At 34.0% G+C, this 17,501-nt stretch overlaps 1 protein-coding gene across 11 annotated transcripts in view; it reads right to left on the reverse strand.

Annotated features, from left to right (window-relative positions):
* LOC102696525 (DAB adaptor protein 1) overlaps positions 1-17,501 on the reverse strand; it is a 362,145-nt gene that overhangs the window by 167,587 nt on the left and 177,057 nt on the right. For 6 of the 11 annotated variants that reach the window (XM_069194221.1, XM_069194217.1, XM_069194214.1 and 3 more), the window contains exon 1: positions 5,959-6,173. The exons of 1 other annotated variant lie outside the window; for it this stretch is intronic. The gene's annotated coding sequence lies outside the window, so the exon portion shown is untranslated. Of the gene's footprint in view, positions 1-5,958; positions 6,174-17,501 lie in introns of those variants that run through there. 4 more of the 11 variants (XM_069194222.1, XM_069194220.1, XM_069194219.1 and 1 more) reach the window with 1 other exon arrangement.

The following is a 17,501-nucleotide window of genomic DNA, read 5'->3' on the forward strand; positions in this document are numbered from 1 at the left end:
CCATCCACTTTAATTTTATTTTGTGATTGCAAAATAAAAGAATAACATTAGAGAGAAAAGAACAGCTACTTTCTTAACAATACCAGATCGGGACAAAAAACTATGAATTAAAAGTGAATTTATTATGCTTTGTTTCACTTCCCCAGTGTTTTCATCAAATGTCAGATTAATTCTTTATATCCACTGGGAACTAATAAAGAACAAAAGTAATCTGAATTGAATGCTTCTTGAATGCAGTACACCAGCTATCTGTACGGCCACCTATTAGAGAAGCATGGACGTAAATGTTCTGATGCTCATATTTCTCCAACAGACATTTTATAATATAAGATCAATCAGCTTAAACATTAAGTCACCTTGTGACTTTGGTATATATTTTATTCCTAGTGTGCTAGCTCCCATACACAATATGCAATACGGTTAATATGCAAACTATTCCAAACCTTGTTTGATCGTACATAAATTTTGATCTTTTTAATTACACATACAAATTTCCAGCTGATATATTTTGTTTGCCTTTTGATTTTTAATAAGAACCAGCTTTTAAAATCTGCACTAAAATTTATAAAAATTTAATAATAAAATTAGCTGTGTTTCACAACCTTAGAAACAACGATCCCAGGTTTATTAAAAAAAAACTAGTGTTCAAGGAATGCACAGACATACAGCAGAACTCAAGTGAATTTGTAAGGGGAAATCAACAACTTGTTAAAAATATATTCCTATTGGAATCACAATAGTATATCCACTTGGCTAACTGTTACAGACCTTGTGTCAGCATGGAAGAAATGAAGACATATTTTTCCAAAATATGCACCATGTGGCCATCTGTCTGTATTTCACACTGTAAATCCCACAGCATCTGCAGCAGAGATAGCATGAAACAGAGGAATGATGGAGGTCTCACTGATAATACTGCAAGCATACAGGCACCTGGCAAGCCACAGGGCTCTCTGTAGCATGGCAGGTCAAAACATCCCTGACCTACTCAAGCATGCTCAATTGTCCAGCCTTGGGCAATTCTGTAGTATCACCAGATGAATTCTGATCAAGGTCAGCTAATGACGTGGTCTATTCCAAAACCAGAAAAGTTGCTCAACCTATATTAAAAAGGAATTAATTTACTGTCTGAAGCACTTGGAAGTCCATTAAAGACTTGAGTTGTTAAGTACAAGCAGTTTTAAAAAAGGTTTGTTTTGGTTTTGCCATACAGTACATAAATGAAAAATATAAATATCCTCAATATGGAGGCATTTTAAACTGAGGGAACTGTAGCTCTCCTGTCAGCACCAAATTAAGTGCCTTTCATATACTGTATATAGATATACAATTCAATAGTAATATACTACTGAATATTTAGCCATCTTGATTTAAGATGACAGTTTAATAATAATTTAATAATAATCTAATGCTGATAGATTATTATTTTGTTGCACAAAAATAAGCTATTTAGTTTTCTGGAGATGATGATGATACTTTGAGTAAACTGTTGATTGCAATAGCATACAGCAGTGGTTCTTAGTCCTACTTCAGAGTGTCCCTGTGTCTCTTGCATTTTGTTCCAAATGGGCCTCAGCATCACAGACGACAGTCACCACCCCGGGCATGAGCTCTTCACCCCACTGCCCTCAGGAAAGAGATATAAGAGCATACGGACACTTACCACTAGATTCTTCAATAGCTTCTATTCACAAGCAGTGAGACTGGCGAACACATTTAGCCATCCCCCTCGGACCACACCTACACCATCACCATCTACCTCTTTATGATTTCTTATCTATTGCACATCTCCAGTCATTGTTTACACGTCTATATTGTTTACATTCAAACTGTCTACATGTTTACTTGCACATTGTCTATTGTTTGTTTGTACATTGTCTTGATGCACTGTTTGCACTTTGTCTAGTTTTTTACACTTGTTTTACAATCGATAGACTTTCTGTAAGTAAGAATTCCATTGTACCAGTACCGGTTACATATGGCAATAAAGTTCAAGTTCAAGTTCAAGTTCTCAATCACCTGTGCTAATTTGTACCTGTAACTGATCTGTTCAGACTTTTTTTCTAAACTCTAAAGTTTTGGGTTTTAAAAATATACTAGCTAAAGTGCATTATTTCTAACAGCTCTGCACACAGCTCTTAAGAACTTCACTGGATCTAAATATAAAAGATACAAGAGCTCCCCAGGACCAGGATTTATAACCACTGTTTTAAAATATTTCTTAAAACAAAACAAGAAAGGAGATCAATTACTGACATCAATTAGCTCAGGTGATTACGGTATCAGTTGGAACAAAAAACAGCACACACAGGGTTAGGGTACCTCAGGACCAGGACTAAAAACTGACAGATTGGGATAATGCTTTGTTATCCTTTGGGATGGAAAATGTTATATATAAATGCAAGGAATCATATATTCTAACAGCTGTATAAGTTTACAATTTCTTAGAATTTTTTTTAATAGCCGTGTATATATTTGAAACATCACAACGGAACATATATTCAGTCAGCAATTTCTCATTTACTTTTTTATCTGTTATTTGTAAAATAACACACAAGACAAAATACCAGCCCCAAAATGGACAGAGAAATACATTCTTATAAGGTGGCTTAATCTGCAGTAACTCCAGATGCAGATCATCACATGAAAACCAAAATAAGATTCTGCTTGTATTTATTTTGTTGCAAAATGTTTTAAATTAAATATAAGTTAACAACATGTTTTTGATTAACAAACAACATAAGAAATGTTAAAAATGAGAGCCCATTTGACCAATTTAGCAGAAACGAGTCTCTAGGCTCTCTAGAACTAGGAAGTAGAGGAAGGTTAATTAATGTCACAAAAATCTTAAATAACCACTGGCTAAAATTAAGATCATTAACCACTAGAATATGAATGTCACTACCTCTGTTTCTGATCTAAGAAGAACTTTTCTGAGCGTTTCTTCATTACCGTCTCTCATTTTCTATAAGCTCCCCAGAAACAAGCAGTTTCAACAGAAGTTTTACAAACATTTATTCTTCATAGAACAAGAACCACACCTGAACATTGTAACACACTAATTAAACATGCAGGAAGCAATAATATTAATTAAAGTAAACCAGAAGGAATAAACTTAAGGATGGCATTTCTTTTTTCCATTTTGTGGTACTCTTAGAACATATTTTAAAGCTTAAGAGGCCAACCAGTCCAGGAGATATTGTATTATTATGAAAAGCATTGATTCAGCACAATATACTCTTGGTGGTGAATCGGATTAAGGTTTGATGTGACAGCTTTGAATCCTCACAAATATACACTTAAAGGCTTACCAGTACCAAAGTTAAAGGATTACTAACATACAAACAAAGTGAAATAAATTGGAAAATATATGGAAAATGGCCAACATTTAACTGCTTAGTGTTATAAATATATATTTTTCAGTTTTTGCAAATTGGCTTTTAATGTTTGCTAGAAACATATACTTTATCTTTCTTACAGTGTTTTCTATTATCAGATTAAACAAATGTAATTTTAATTAGTTCCTATACATATTCGGTTAAGGGAACCTGCAGTGAATTGCCACTGAAAGGCAATAATTCCTTAAGGAGCCAATCCTGCTGTATATCACTTTCTGAACTTCAAATCTGTGCAGCTATTTGCATTAGTTTCACGTGATTAGATTCAACTATCTGCTCCTTTGGTCGAGTTAACCTTGAGGAAGTGGCATATCAGTCCTTTGGGAAGATTTTCTCAGGACAGAAGCTCCCTGGTGCTACATTATACAAATTAGAATACAGAAATCACAAAGAAAATGTGAGTGAATGAAAGAGCAAAACAATGTATTCTTTGTGGTTTACACACAATGCTTGTGGTTTCTATGGAAACCCATTATTGCACCCTGGGCTCACACAGGCAGTGGCAAATGGCCTTTTACTCAGTTCAGACTTTTCAGAAATTAGGATGCCAGTACACCACTCAATAGAATAGTCATGCAATGGCTGTAATTCTACCAAAAAGGCAAGAAAGGGACCAGGCAAACACACCAATGCTTTGGTTTTAGACAGTGTATGTCTGGGGAAGTCAATGAGCACTGTTTCTTTCCTAACAATTAGGGAAAAAATAAGTGTCTTTATACAGCATAACCATTATAAATGATGGCAAAGATAGCAGGATAAAACATAAAATTCACACATCCATGATTGTTTTTCATGTTTGGCAGGTTAAAGATTGAATACTGGATTCAAAGTATTAAACTCAAACTCCCTAAGCATTGTTACAACCTCACAACAATAAATGAAATGTATATTTAAAGAGTTTTTGCTGAAGCACCAGACTCCTCAGTAGTCCTCAGATTTTAATTTAGATTCTTTCCAACAGGTAAAATAATGGCATACTATTGTTAGTTTCAGATATTTTGTACATACTACAATATTCCATAAGAGATCATACTTAAAATTATGAAATATGAATGTGATTAAACAGATATATTTTAAGACCTTCAAGCATAGAATAAAATATTTTAAATTGCAACACAATTATGGTACAAATCATTGAACATGATGAAAACTGAGAATTGTAACTGATTGTTTAAAGTCCTAATTAGTCATGCAGCTACTCTCTTCTGCAGTTTGGATATGCTAGTTAATAAAGATAAAGCTCTACCTTTCAAACAGATCATTTCTAATATGGCTTTCAACTGTTTGGCAGACTCAAGTGTCTCTCACACAGCTGTGAAGTCACTAAGTGTTCCCTACATTTCCTGGAATGAATTTTGGACACACTGGACAATCACTAAAGTGTGTGTTAGATTCACTGCTGTGTCTCTTAGTTTTAATTACACCCCAAGTACAAAAACTTTTTGGCCACATCCTACATTTCTAGATTTCTAGATTGAATGAGTCAGGGCCAAATGAACTGTTGTACAAAACTGACCAAAAAATATATCACACAATCAAAATAAAAACATGCTAAAAATACTCTCCAATTACAGCATCCTCTAGTCCAAATCCATTGCAAAGCACAGCTACCCATTAATGATGAAAGCAGGCTAAAGACACAGAGACACTCTTACAGACTTCCATGTCCATTCATAGTCTGGGCTCATTCAAGCTCGTCTTCTTAGCAACACCATTGTCCACATGTTGGTACTGCATTACAAAGCGCTGTATTCTAGAGCCACTTTACAGACAACTGAAACAACATTTACAGGCTTTTAGTTTTTGGTTTTGAACATGGTGGTTTGTTGATTAAAATGAGGTGCTTATTTATCAAACACAGAAATACTGTAGTATCCTATACTCCAGGAATGTGACCCTCACAGTAGCACACCAGTGAATAGAAATGTATTATTTTGTATTTGTATTGGAAAGATGTGTGTTCAGTAGTGGCTAGATAGAGAATGTACAGTACTGTACATTGATAATGCAAATGTCTATTATCATATGCCATTTGTATAAGTCAGCTTTGTTGTAAAATGTATTTTAATGACAATAAAAATAATAATGTGATAACAAAAGGTCTTACTTCAGTGAAAGTACTGTATACAAAATATGCTGCTTATTCATGTTTTTTCTGATGTTAATTACTGAAACATACAGTTTGTTGTTTTACTAATGTAATCATACATGCATGTAAAAATGTAAAAATACATAGACATATCTCACTAACTTTCAACGTAATTTGAATATGCATTCTTACTGCTAATCTGATTAAAAGAATTTTGAAAATTAATTTTATAAAACTTTTGCTAAGCATACCAGCACTGATTCCTCACTCCATATCCATCAAAAGAGAAATTTACCAGAGCTATGCAAACATGGAGTAATATATGAAAATAATAAATGCAAATTGAATATAAAACTTCTGACACAAGTCACATTGTAACTTTTATTAAAAAATTACACATGCATATATAATAGGTCTATAACCCTAAATCAGGTTCAATATGTAAGAGCTTAAACCAGCCTCAGTACTGACCTTTTTACTGATGTGTGATTCTGTATCTTCCATGCTTTGCATTGTTTAAACCCAATTATCTCCCAATGCTGATGTCTACAAAGGTCCATGCTTTTTCTAAAACAAGGGTAATCCCATTTCCCGTCCCAGGGACATTTTGTAATCTGGACTACATCCTTCCCATTGCTAAGCTGTATCAGGATTTGAGCGCTTTTTTCTGCTCCAGCTGAAGTTGCCTAGTTACCTCTCTCTCAGGGTGGCTGAAACCACTGATACAGCAACCAATGAGGCATCTAGCTGTGGATTAACTCCTTCCTGCCCCATTGTCCTGGTTTCAGGGGAAATAAGGAGAGTGGGCGGAGAGTAGGACCCCCCAGACCGAGACTGAGATATGGATATACAGAAAAAAAGGGAGACAAAATTACTTTGACTTTTGAGAAAAGGGAAGTTTAAATAGATGGGAATATTAGAAAAAAAGGAGTGTCAAAAGAAAACAGATAAAGTGAGGAAGAATTGGAAAGAAAAATGAGAAAGGACAGTAATAGACAGTAAAAGGTTTTGACAAAGTTGAACTACAAAATATATAAAATAAAAAAAAATTAACAGAAAAAACAGCAAAGTTTACTGCATTTTGGTTACATTTTATATGAACCAAACTATAAAGATTTTTGTCTGTAGTGTTCTAAAAGCTTGTGAAAATTACTTAACTGACTACTTTTTCAGTGTATAGACAATGGTTTATTATTCTTCCTGACAGATTAATTATAAAATCTTCTGATGCTATTATCTAAATTCCTACTCCTATTTCTTTTTCTTTGGTTGTCTTCTTATTTTAACCCTGTAAGCCACCTCATCGTGCCTTTTATTGATTTCAATTATAGTTGCAAGACTGAAAAAAGACCCTGTCAGTTTTAATCATTCTCAGGGGGGGAGAATAATGACCCTATAACCTTTATGTCACTGTACTCATTTCAGAAGAGGTAGTGGTGCTTTGGGTCCAATAACATAATGGTAATTCTTTGCATTTATATTAAGATAATAGGCTTTACAGACTATTCACCACTGAAGTGCAGTACCCACCTGGATGACATACAGTAGCCATTCTACTCAACAGCCACACTACCCAGTAGATTAGGTAGTAAGTAATTACCAACTATAATAATGAAGAAAGCCTTACTGTACGAGCCCAGGTGGAATTTAGTCAGGATACCTGGGTTAACGCTCAAACTTTTCAATAACCATGTTAGCTTTATTAGTTTGTTAAATGTCTCATCTGAAGGACGGCACCACCTGCATGTTCCAACAAGGCCAAAGCTTGCTACCTGAAATCTGAGGTGTGACATACACCTGGCTAGGAGGATAAAGGCTTTTGGTGCAAGAGGTTTTCCAGTTTCCCAAAGACTTTCCTCTCCCTGCTGTTCAGTGTGCACAGCAGGAGTTAAAAGCCACAAAGTATTGATTTCACCCAGATCTGGGCTTGTAAGTTCATTCACATCTCTTCACACTGACATGATAGTCCTATGTGAGTTCACCAGAAAATCAAATTAACTCCTTATTTTCCCTGAGGTAGTTAAAAGCTCTATTTTAAATTTTAAATATTTGTATAAAGCTTCAGCAGCAGCTGAAGAAAGTTGGTTCACTAGTTTTTCTAGAAGTGCCTGCACAATTTACATTGCAGAGGATGTATCTGAGTTAAAGTGTTTTCTTTAAGTACAGTATATGATGGTCCTACACAGGGCAGAAATTATCTCAAGAGAATATATAGTTTAAGCACATATAAAGATTATGTTTTTGTGGATTCTGCACTAGAGTAGTCATGTCTGAAGGGCTCAGATTGCCAATTCTGAACACAGACTACCACATTAGAAAGGCTTGATAGGTTAGTGAATCAGCCACATAAAAAAAATCCTTCTTGCATTTTAAATCACAGACATCTAAACCCCATTTTGCTGAGAACATGCAGTTTGGCACATGCAATGTGGTACTGCCCTGCAGTACAGTAATCCCTGTGGTACTGAAGATGGGCATTGGTCACTGTGACTGAATTGGAACATCTTGTTTTGCTCGCACACTTTGTTTTTTTCAGATTTAATCCTCTAGACACCTCCCACGTTTCCATTTTAACATGTAAACTCCCTCCCTACCCCTTAAATTCACAAAAAAATGGGTCACTTATACTAAAAGGATATAGCAGGCCATTTCATTTTTATTTCACTGTTTGTAATGCTAGATTACACTGATTCCAAAAGACTTAAAATCAAGCTTTATGTGAGAAGGGAGAACCTTTTTTTCTGTGCTGTTTTTTCTACAATAACATCTACATTAAACATTAAACATATCTTATTGTAAACATCTAGGCTGCTGACTTTTCCGGTATTTCTGACTCCATCTCCCTGAGCAGAATAATTTAGCTTTCATAAATAAGTACCTAGATCCTTTTTTTTTAATAATAAATTCAGCATAAATTCTAAATAGAATGATCAACTGAAGAGATAAGAGATCAACATTTTGTAAGGCCCATACCGATTGCCGATTTTCTGTTAGCAGGATTGGCTGATCCCGGGGGGTTACTATCCAGCCAAAGAAACAAAAGATGGTAGAAGTTAAAATTGTTTTATTAACAAGTAAGATAACGATTGTTGCAACCAACTTACATAAAGTAAAAAGCTGCAGTTTAACAGTTCTTTTATCTAATGAAGATGACCAAACGCCATAGGCCTTAAATTACATGAAAATACTCATGCCAAACACTACAGTCCTTAAATTAAATTAAATATAAATGAAAAATACCAAACGCTATAGGCAAGAACTCCATATATCGCTAGTAAAGCTCACTGAGATAATGTTTTTCAGGAAGTCGGTCTATGTGAGAGTAAACTGTCAGACAGAGTTCGGGAAGGGCAACATCTGAAAAGTATTTGCGACCGGGAACGGCATAGCACGGCTCTAGATAAGATATCAAGCGGCATAACCCTACATCTTCAACCACCAAAAATGGTTGGTTATCTAGTACAATAAATTCCATTATTTTGGTCGTGATTCCTTTTGCTTTCGATCTATTGCTGCTGTACTTTTATCTCTCAGATGTTGCCTGCACTGACAGCTGTCTTAATGCCGGTGTAGCTTTATCCGTCTTTTTTAGCTCTGCTAGTTTCCGATACTCACTTTACTTGGTCGGGTGATGTGCTCTTAAGTGTCGTATCACATTAGTTTTACAAACATTGCAAATAGCATTGGCTTGATCTGGATCAGATATTTAAAAAAAACTCCCAGATGGATGACATGTTTTAATTCCAAGACACACGGCGAAATATTGGCTCAGATATTTTGCATCATAGATCGTCTCTAAGTATCGGCCAAATGAAAGCAACAACTGCCGATCGCCGATCACATATTTAGAATGAAAATCAGCCAATTCCGATCTATAGCCGATCGATCCTTCCACCCCACCCCACCCCAGAGATCACTGTCAAACACATAAACTTTAGTAAACAATTTTAACTTACACTTATAAATTACAGTTGTTGAAGGTGAATGGGTTGCAATAAGTCAGAGACTTTTTCTTTTCAGATCCTTTGACTGTGGAAGTTTTCCATGGTCTGATTTTACTGATTTACCATTTTAAAAATAAGTATATTTACAACCATTTAATGACAGTGCATATTATACTCAATTACACAAATATGAGGAAATCCCAATGAAAACTATTTTGGGGCTCTGTGAGGAAGCAAGGTTTGAATGGGATCCTGCTGATAATCTATGAAGTCTTGAAATATTTGCAGCCCAGTCCCACTGCATTCTTATAACACGATGACCTTCATCTGGGGATTTAATAAGGGCAATGCTGTGGGATTGATCCTCCCATTCTACCAGATCTATCATTTTGCAGTAGGATAGCAATCAAGAGTTTATTCTGGCTAGGGAAGATGACAGAAGTCAGTCTTATATTCCTGAAGCCAAATACACATAACCATTTGAACAGGGCTTTCTAGAATTTTGGCCAGTGAATATAACTCCTTAAAGATGGACGATGTAGGAAAAAATATGTGTGGGTGTTTATTTAATAAAAAAGTCAAAATACACATTCCATTTATCTTTGCATTAAACGTAGAAGGGAAGAAGAGGTTGAAATAAGCTCTCACAACTGCTTTCACCATTAGACTATACCTGTTCTCATTTTTAAAGATCAGTAGGAAAATACACTAGAGCTGCATTTACAACCAAAAATCTAGTTTCAGTAATTACAAACATTGGAGGTCTTAATTTTAACCATGAAAATGACACAAAATGTTTTAGAACAATGTGGGTTTTAGTCTTTCTCCTTCTGAATGGTACAGTAATTTCTCTATATAAATATATTAGCTCAGTGAAGTTTAAATAAAGATAAAGTGTAACTCATTCAGAGTGCCCTACATTACAAAATCCAGGCGTTTCATTTTGAGTTGAAGACCCTCACACCTGAAGAAGGCTTCACAGCCAAAATGTTGTGTTTTTTCTCTTCTCTTTTCAGCATGGAATAAACCTATTACTTGTTCCTTTGCAGATAACACAGGCTGATGCAACTACCCACCTGAAGTATTTACAGTATATGTATTGCAAGGCGCTCTGTTTTATTATCAGACACTTCAACTCAAGTGTTGTACAGTGATATAGACGTGGGTAATGTCATCCCCATTAAACAATGTGCTTATCGCGCAAATCCTGCTAAACTAAAAATTAGATACAAGTATTATTGGACAACGTTGTGAGGATCTGGCGGAATTTCTCTGTAAACTGAAGAGTTATAGAGGAGACACGTATCACCTCTTTTACACTTGTAAAAAAGAACATTCTACTCAGTGGGCGACGCATTGTTATCTCAATAACCTGCTAATTTGTTTTACACCAAGGGAAGACAGGAGAATGTGATTGTACTGTATCTGTACGGAATGTGTGTTGTGTTTACAAAATTAAAGTGTTTAAAATGTATAATTAAAAATTAAAAAAACAACTTACAGCCTACTCAAAGATTCTAAGATGATCACAAGGAAGTTATTGCATGTCTAATGGTCGAACCCCATTACCCCCATTTTGATTAAAATCGCAAGCGCGTGTTTAATTAAATGCCTTTATTGATTCACAATCTGACAATGCAATGTAAATCATTATCTTTGTCTTCTAAGTCCCTAAATTAACTTTAAGCATAGCTTTCTCACCATTTAGATTTATTTTTCATACCATCGTTAAACAAAGCAGGAGCATATTGTACTTCCTCATGGGATCAAATGTGTAAAGATTAGATTGTAATCATTTTTATTTCTTAAATACATTTTAGAAAAGTGTCATCTATACAAAAAAGTTGTATTTAATACCACTCAACAGTTATATTAATAGAGATAAGCTCTCTATTAAAGCTCAGATCAAAGATCAAACACAGATCAAACAGCAGTATCTCACACACTGGGACTGATCTGTGATCTGTGTTGTGGTTGTGTGAATTGTGGTGCTCTAGCAGGCTAGCTGGTGTCTGTGTGGTTTGGGCTGGCTGGCTGTGAAAAAACCACGGGCACTATTCCTCCCCCCTACATTCTCAGAGGAGAATAGGCGGACCTTCCAATGAATGACAGTCCCCCTTCCCCCCACAGACAGAGGTTTTTTTGACAAATTTGACTATTATTTCAGCGTGAAAGGCAGTGACGTCACCGCGCTGGCAAGCATGTTCTTTAGATACGCGATTCCATATTATATTCCCTGTTAATCAAATTCTAAAAGTATGCTTTTTTTACGCTGATAATGAGTTAATTCACAGAAAAGGTTAAAATATTATCACTTTTCACAAAGTATAATAACAATATGGTCAGAAGGAGCACATAAAAACATTTCCAAAATAATAATTAAATTCTGAAAAGTATGAGTTTCTTTTACTGTGATAACAAGCACAAGTATTCATGGAAAATGGTAATCACATAAAAACTATTTTGTGATAATTAGAAAGACCAACAAGTTCAAGATAGTGTCGATAATATTTATTGTCAGTAATAATATCAGTAGCAGTTTGAAATTATTCGTAGTTATTAATAAATGACCTAGCTTCGAACATGTTGTATTTAGAAATATAAAAAATGTCAATATAGTGTCCATAATATTTGCTATTTTTATTTTTATTAAAGATTTTATTTTATTTGCTATTTTTATTTATTTGTTAAAAGAAAAATCATAGCAATAACTGGATTTGAACACCCAACCTCAAGCTTAAAAGGCACAGGCTTAAGCAATGACGCCACAGAAGCAATCACATGAAAAGCAGTGAAACAGCCATGCACATATCAATAGAAAGTCTTATACTACTGTTTCAGCTACAGTATATGAATATAATTATATCATTATTAATTTCTTTAGATACGCGATTCCATATTATATTCCCTATTAATCAAATTCTAAAAGTATGCTTTTGTTTACTCCGATAGCGAGCGTATTCGCAGAAAAGGTTAAAATTATCACTTTTCTCACAAAGTATATAAACGTAATATGGTCAGAAGGAGCACGTAAAACCGTTTCTGAAATAACCACATGTAAGACTTTGATGCTTAAAACCTTTAGGGAGAAATGGAATACTGGTGTGTATTTTTTCTTTTAACTACCAATACCAGCCATATACAGTACAGTTTCGGAGATTCAGTGGACCAGGGTAATACGTGTACTTTCAGTTTACAGCTTGTCCAAGGTCATTCATTATTCATACTATAAGTAATATCTTGGTAAAGACTGATGCATAAAATATTTCTGCATAATTATAATATTTATAATAAAGGTGGTAGGTTGTATACTTTTGTCCAACTGAGCAATCTTGCTTTCATAAAATATACCAACTTTTTAATGTTTAATGATAAACATGCTGTAATACACAGTTTAAATTAAAAAGTCTAAAGAGTATACAACTTAAATTCTTAATTGAATAAATATTGTCCCTCAACAGTGATCAGGATTCAAAACTGGGTGCTTTCTGGTGACAGCTCAAATGCTGTCCATGAAATGTTAAGCTATATTAGCTTACAAGGTGATTCCGGATACTATTAACATAATTTAATGTGTATGCAGTAAAATGTGGTATGACGCAAAATGATGCATTATGATGCGTTTTGCAACACGCCCACTGTGTTGTACCGCATCGTACCCCGCTCATTTTGAATGGCTGCATCTGTATAGCGTACAGTATATACAATATATACCATAAATTGAAGACAAGGAAATAAAGAGTCCTGTTTGTGTTCCGTTTCACATTTTACATGCTTGCATGTGTATAAAAGAAACAGTCTCTGCCTATGCACATTTTTATAACACTGAATGAAGTGCTTTTGTAGTTCATCTGTTCTTACAAGAAGCTAAAAAATCCGAGACAAATTAGTCTCCTATACAGCTGGGATTTTAATCTCTTTCTTTGTGTAAATGGCATGCACTGAGACTTTCAAACTCATCACAAACAGATTAAGAATGTTTGCTGTATACTGCAGCACAGTGCATTGCCCGCAACATAACCCACACCGATTTTAAAAATCTGTTTTTGGACTGCACTACTTTGAAAAAACGCCAGGTGCAGCAGTGAAAGCTTAATGTGGCGTGTGGAAGCATTTGGGCTATCGCCAGAAAACGCCTGACCAATGCTGAGGGACAATCTTTTTCCAATTATAGAATTTAAGTTGGATATTGTTTAGACTTTTATTAATTTTAAACTGTGTAATACAATATTAATAATATAAAATTAATATTTGTTTATTTACAAAAACAAAATTACTTTGTTTATTTTTATACTGTGTAGGGATGTCAAGGTGTGAGATTTTGGTGGTACGATTATAGGCTCAGGAAATAATCACAGTTTTACGATTTTTTTCAGGTAATTTATTCTGAGACATTATGGAGGGAAATAAAGACACAACGCATGGCATAATTAAACATTTTATTGTTTTTTTCATAACATTCTTTTGGTCCTGCAAATAAAACATGTAACCTACTTTATATTAAAAAACATAAATATGATGGGGGAAAAGTAAGCAGTGGCAAATGGAAATATTCCAATATTCAGTCTCAGCCTGTCCCTCATTTGACATTGTGACTCATTGTCATGTATTTACAGTGGATTCTAAAATAGAATTTTTCTCAAATTCTCACGGTTTCAAAAAAGTGATGTTTTTAACTGTGGTTAATAGCGAAACTGGTTAATTTCAACATCCCTAATACTGTGGCTTGTGAACGCGATGTGCATTTAGATAATTTATCATTTGCCTTAATTTCAGCAACAAGTAAATTTCGATTATAAAAATATATTTCACATATTGTATTGTAGTGGCTTTAAAACCATACAGTATCGTATTGTATACATGATATATTTTTACAGTATACTGTATGATCCACTACAGTTCATTGGCCTGTCTATGCTACGGTTTCCGTATAGTTGTATCTGTGGATATGACTTCATGTGATTTGCACATGTGGCGCATCGGGTGACGAGAAAGCAATGCTTAAAAAATCCTGATTGGGAGAAAAAAGTCCTGTGTAAGATTTATTTTTCTCATTGCAGTATATAGCCTAACAGTGTGATTTAATATGGAATACGAACTATTCCCCAAACAGATACAAATCTGTGTTCAATTTATTGTAACCCCAAAAACCACATCACACAACACGCATGTATAATAATCACTATATAAGGCGATAAACAGTAGAACCGAAGTTATATTTGCCATACTATTTTGCCAAAATAGATACAAATCTTAACACAAATCCGTAACCTTTTTTAACCAGAAGCTATTAACCCTACTTCACACATGCATGTCAAGATCAAGGTGTGCCCAGCGGCTGTTTTGTTTGGATTATACTAGGAATGAGTCCCCAAGGCATGATTTCAAGGTTTTAGTAATTATAACAAAAATAAAACCTACACAAACTGACGCAGCTATCTACTTAAATTAAAGAGAGGTCTGGATCACCCTGTCTTAAAAATAGGGGTTTTAATAAGAAAGCGAAGGTTGTGAAAACAGTGACAAATCACCCCGAACAAAATTATTAGTTGTTAAATTATTAGTTGTTATGAATTAATTCATATTGTTAATAATTATCAGATACGTTATTATAGTTCAGTTTCAGCAATCTTTTTAATACTGCTTTGTTATTCTTGATTATAATTATAATATATACAATTTCGTTTTAAAGGCTTGTCGTAAAGGATTGTCTTTAATTGCCCCACTTGAATGAATAAGGTTTTTTTAATTGACTTGAATTAAACCGGTTGTACTGGTTTTTACTCCCACTGTTGATAGTATTCAATTTTGCCCATTCATGTTGTTAATATAATTAAACTTTGAACAAGTGATAACAAGTGATATTTAGAAGTACCAAAAAAATCAATATAATGTGTCCATAATATTTACGATTTTTGCTTTTTTAAAAAAGGAATGTTTATTTGTTAAAGGAAAACTTGTGCCCTGACCGGGAATCAAACATGGGCTTCCAGAATGCGAGGCAGCCACTGTACCAACACGCAGCTCAGAAATTTAAGCTATAGCTGAAAAGGACAGGCAAAATGTTTCCACAGTAATCACGAGTGAATGAGCCAAATTGTTGCAGATGTTTACAAAGAAAATGGACTACAGTAATACTTTGAGATATATTATATTTAGATCCTTAAGTTGATATTGTTATTAATTTCTTTAGATACCATCTAAAGAAATTATATATTATATTCCCTATTAAGCGGATTCTAAAAAGCACATGTTTTTTTACTGCGATAACGAGCAAGTATTCATAGACAAGGTTAAAACATTGTAGCTTTTTTATAAAGTATATAAACTTAATATTGTCAGAACGAGCAGGTCAAAACTTTTCCAAAATAACCACAATATGTGACCAATTCAAAGACTTTGATGCATAAAATGTTTATGAAGAAAGTGGTATACTGTTGTGCATTTTTTATTTAAACTACCACTACCAGCCATATACAGTTTGTATAATATATTTATATTCACAAAGTAATATTGTTTATGACATTCAGAGATTTTATGCTCTGGTTATTTTTATGCTCAGCTACCAAAATTTCCCTTTAGCTGTAAAGTTCCATATTAAATGGATTTAAACATGCATAGCACAGAGATTAAAAGAAGCAACTGTTTCACTAACAACTAATGCACCACAAGTGCTACCTGTCGATTATTTTGGCCATCGAATCACGTCTGTGGTTGCCTGTAGCTCAATTCCCGCGGTACAGGGTTTCACCGCACATTTTGGCTTCAGTACATCTGTATGTTATTATAATTCAGTTTCAGTGGTCTTTTTAATGCCACTTTATTATTCTTGATTATAATTAAAATACATACGGTTTCATTTTAAGGCTTAGATTTTAAAGCTTTTGTCTTGAAGTCCCCATTGGGATGTATTTTGAATTGAATTGAATTAAACCAGTTGAACTGGTTTTTACTCCCACTGTTGACAGTATTTACATTTGCTCATTCATATTTTTAATTTATTGATATCATTTTTAAAATTGAATACATTGTCATATATAAAAATAATAAAATGTTAATATAGTGTGCATAATATTTACTATTTTATGTTTAAAAAAATAGTTTTTATTTGTTAAAGGAAAAGCTTGTACCCTGACTGGAAATCGAACACTGTCCTCAAGTTGATAAGCACGCACCAAATCCATTGTACCAGAGCGCCACTTAGAAACATTGTTGAAACAGACAGGTTAAAATGTTTCCAAAGTAATCTTGAGTAAGTCAAAGAAATCAATGCAGATATTTGCAAAGAAAGTGGAATGTGGTAATAGCTATATAAATATATGACTGTATATATATATCCTTAAATTAATATAATTATTAATTTCTTTAGATACGCTATTCCATATTTTATTCCCTATTAAGTGGATTCTAAAGCGTACAAGGTTTTTACTGCAATAACAACATCAAGTATTCATAAAAAAGGTTAAAACATTATAGCTTTTTAAAAAGTATACCGTATAAACATACTGTAATATAGTCAGAACGAACACATCAAAACTTTGCCAAAATAACCACAGTAAGTGACTAAGTTAAACACTTTGATTAATAAAATACTCTTGTGTATTTTCTTTTAATTTTAGCTACAACTACCAGCCATAAACAGTATGTATCATATATTTATATTTCTAAATTAATATTGTATATGATGTTCAGAGACGTTATGCTCCTGTTATTTTTATGTTCAACTACCCAATAAATTTCCATTTAGTTGCAAAATTCCATATTAATATTACATATTTAGCAGATTTAAACATGCACAGTTGAGGGATTAAATAAAGCAATCGCTTCACTAACAATTAATGCACCACAAGTGCCACCATCTTTGACCAGCAAATTACATGCCGTGGTAACGTGCAGCCCCTGTAATGCGTTACGGAGTTTTAATACACATTCTTAAAGGCTACATCTGTATGTGACCATGAAAACAGAAGCAACTGGACAGAAAATAAAGAATGCAGTGACCTCAGTAATATTTCTCATCTCAGGTTTTTAAATAAATTATATTTCCTTTATTGATGTGGATGCCAAGCT

This window comes from Lepisosteus oculatus, chromosome 9 (genome assembly GCF_040954835.1).
Source record: "Lepisosteus oculatus isolate fLepOcu1 chromosome 9, fLepOcu1.hap2, whole genome shotgun sequence".
Classification (NCBI taxonomy): Eukaryota; Metazoa; Chordata; class Actinopteri; order Semionotiformes; family Lepisosteidae; genus Lepisosteus; species Lepisosteus oculatus.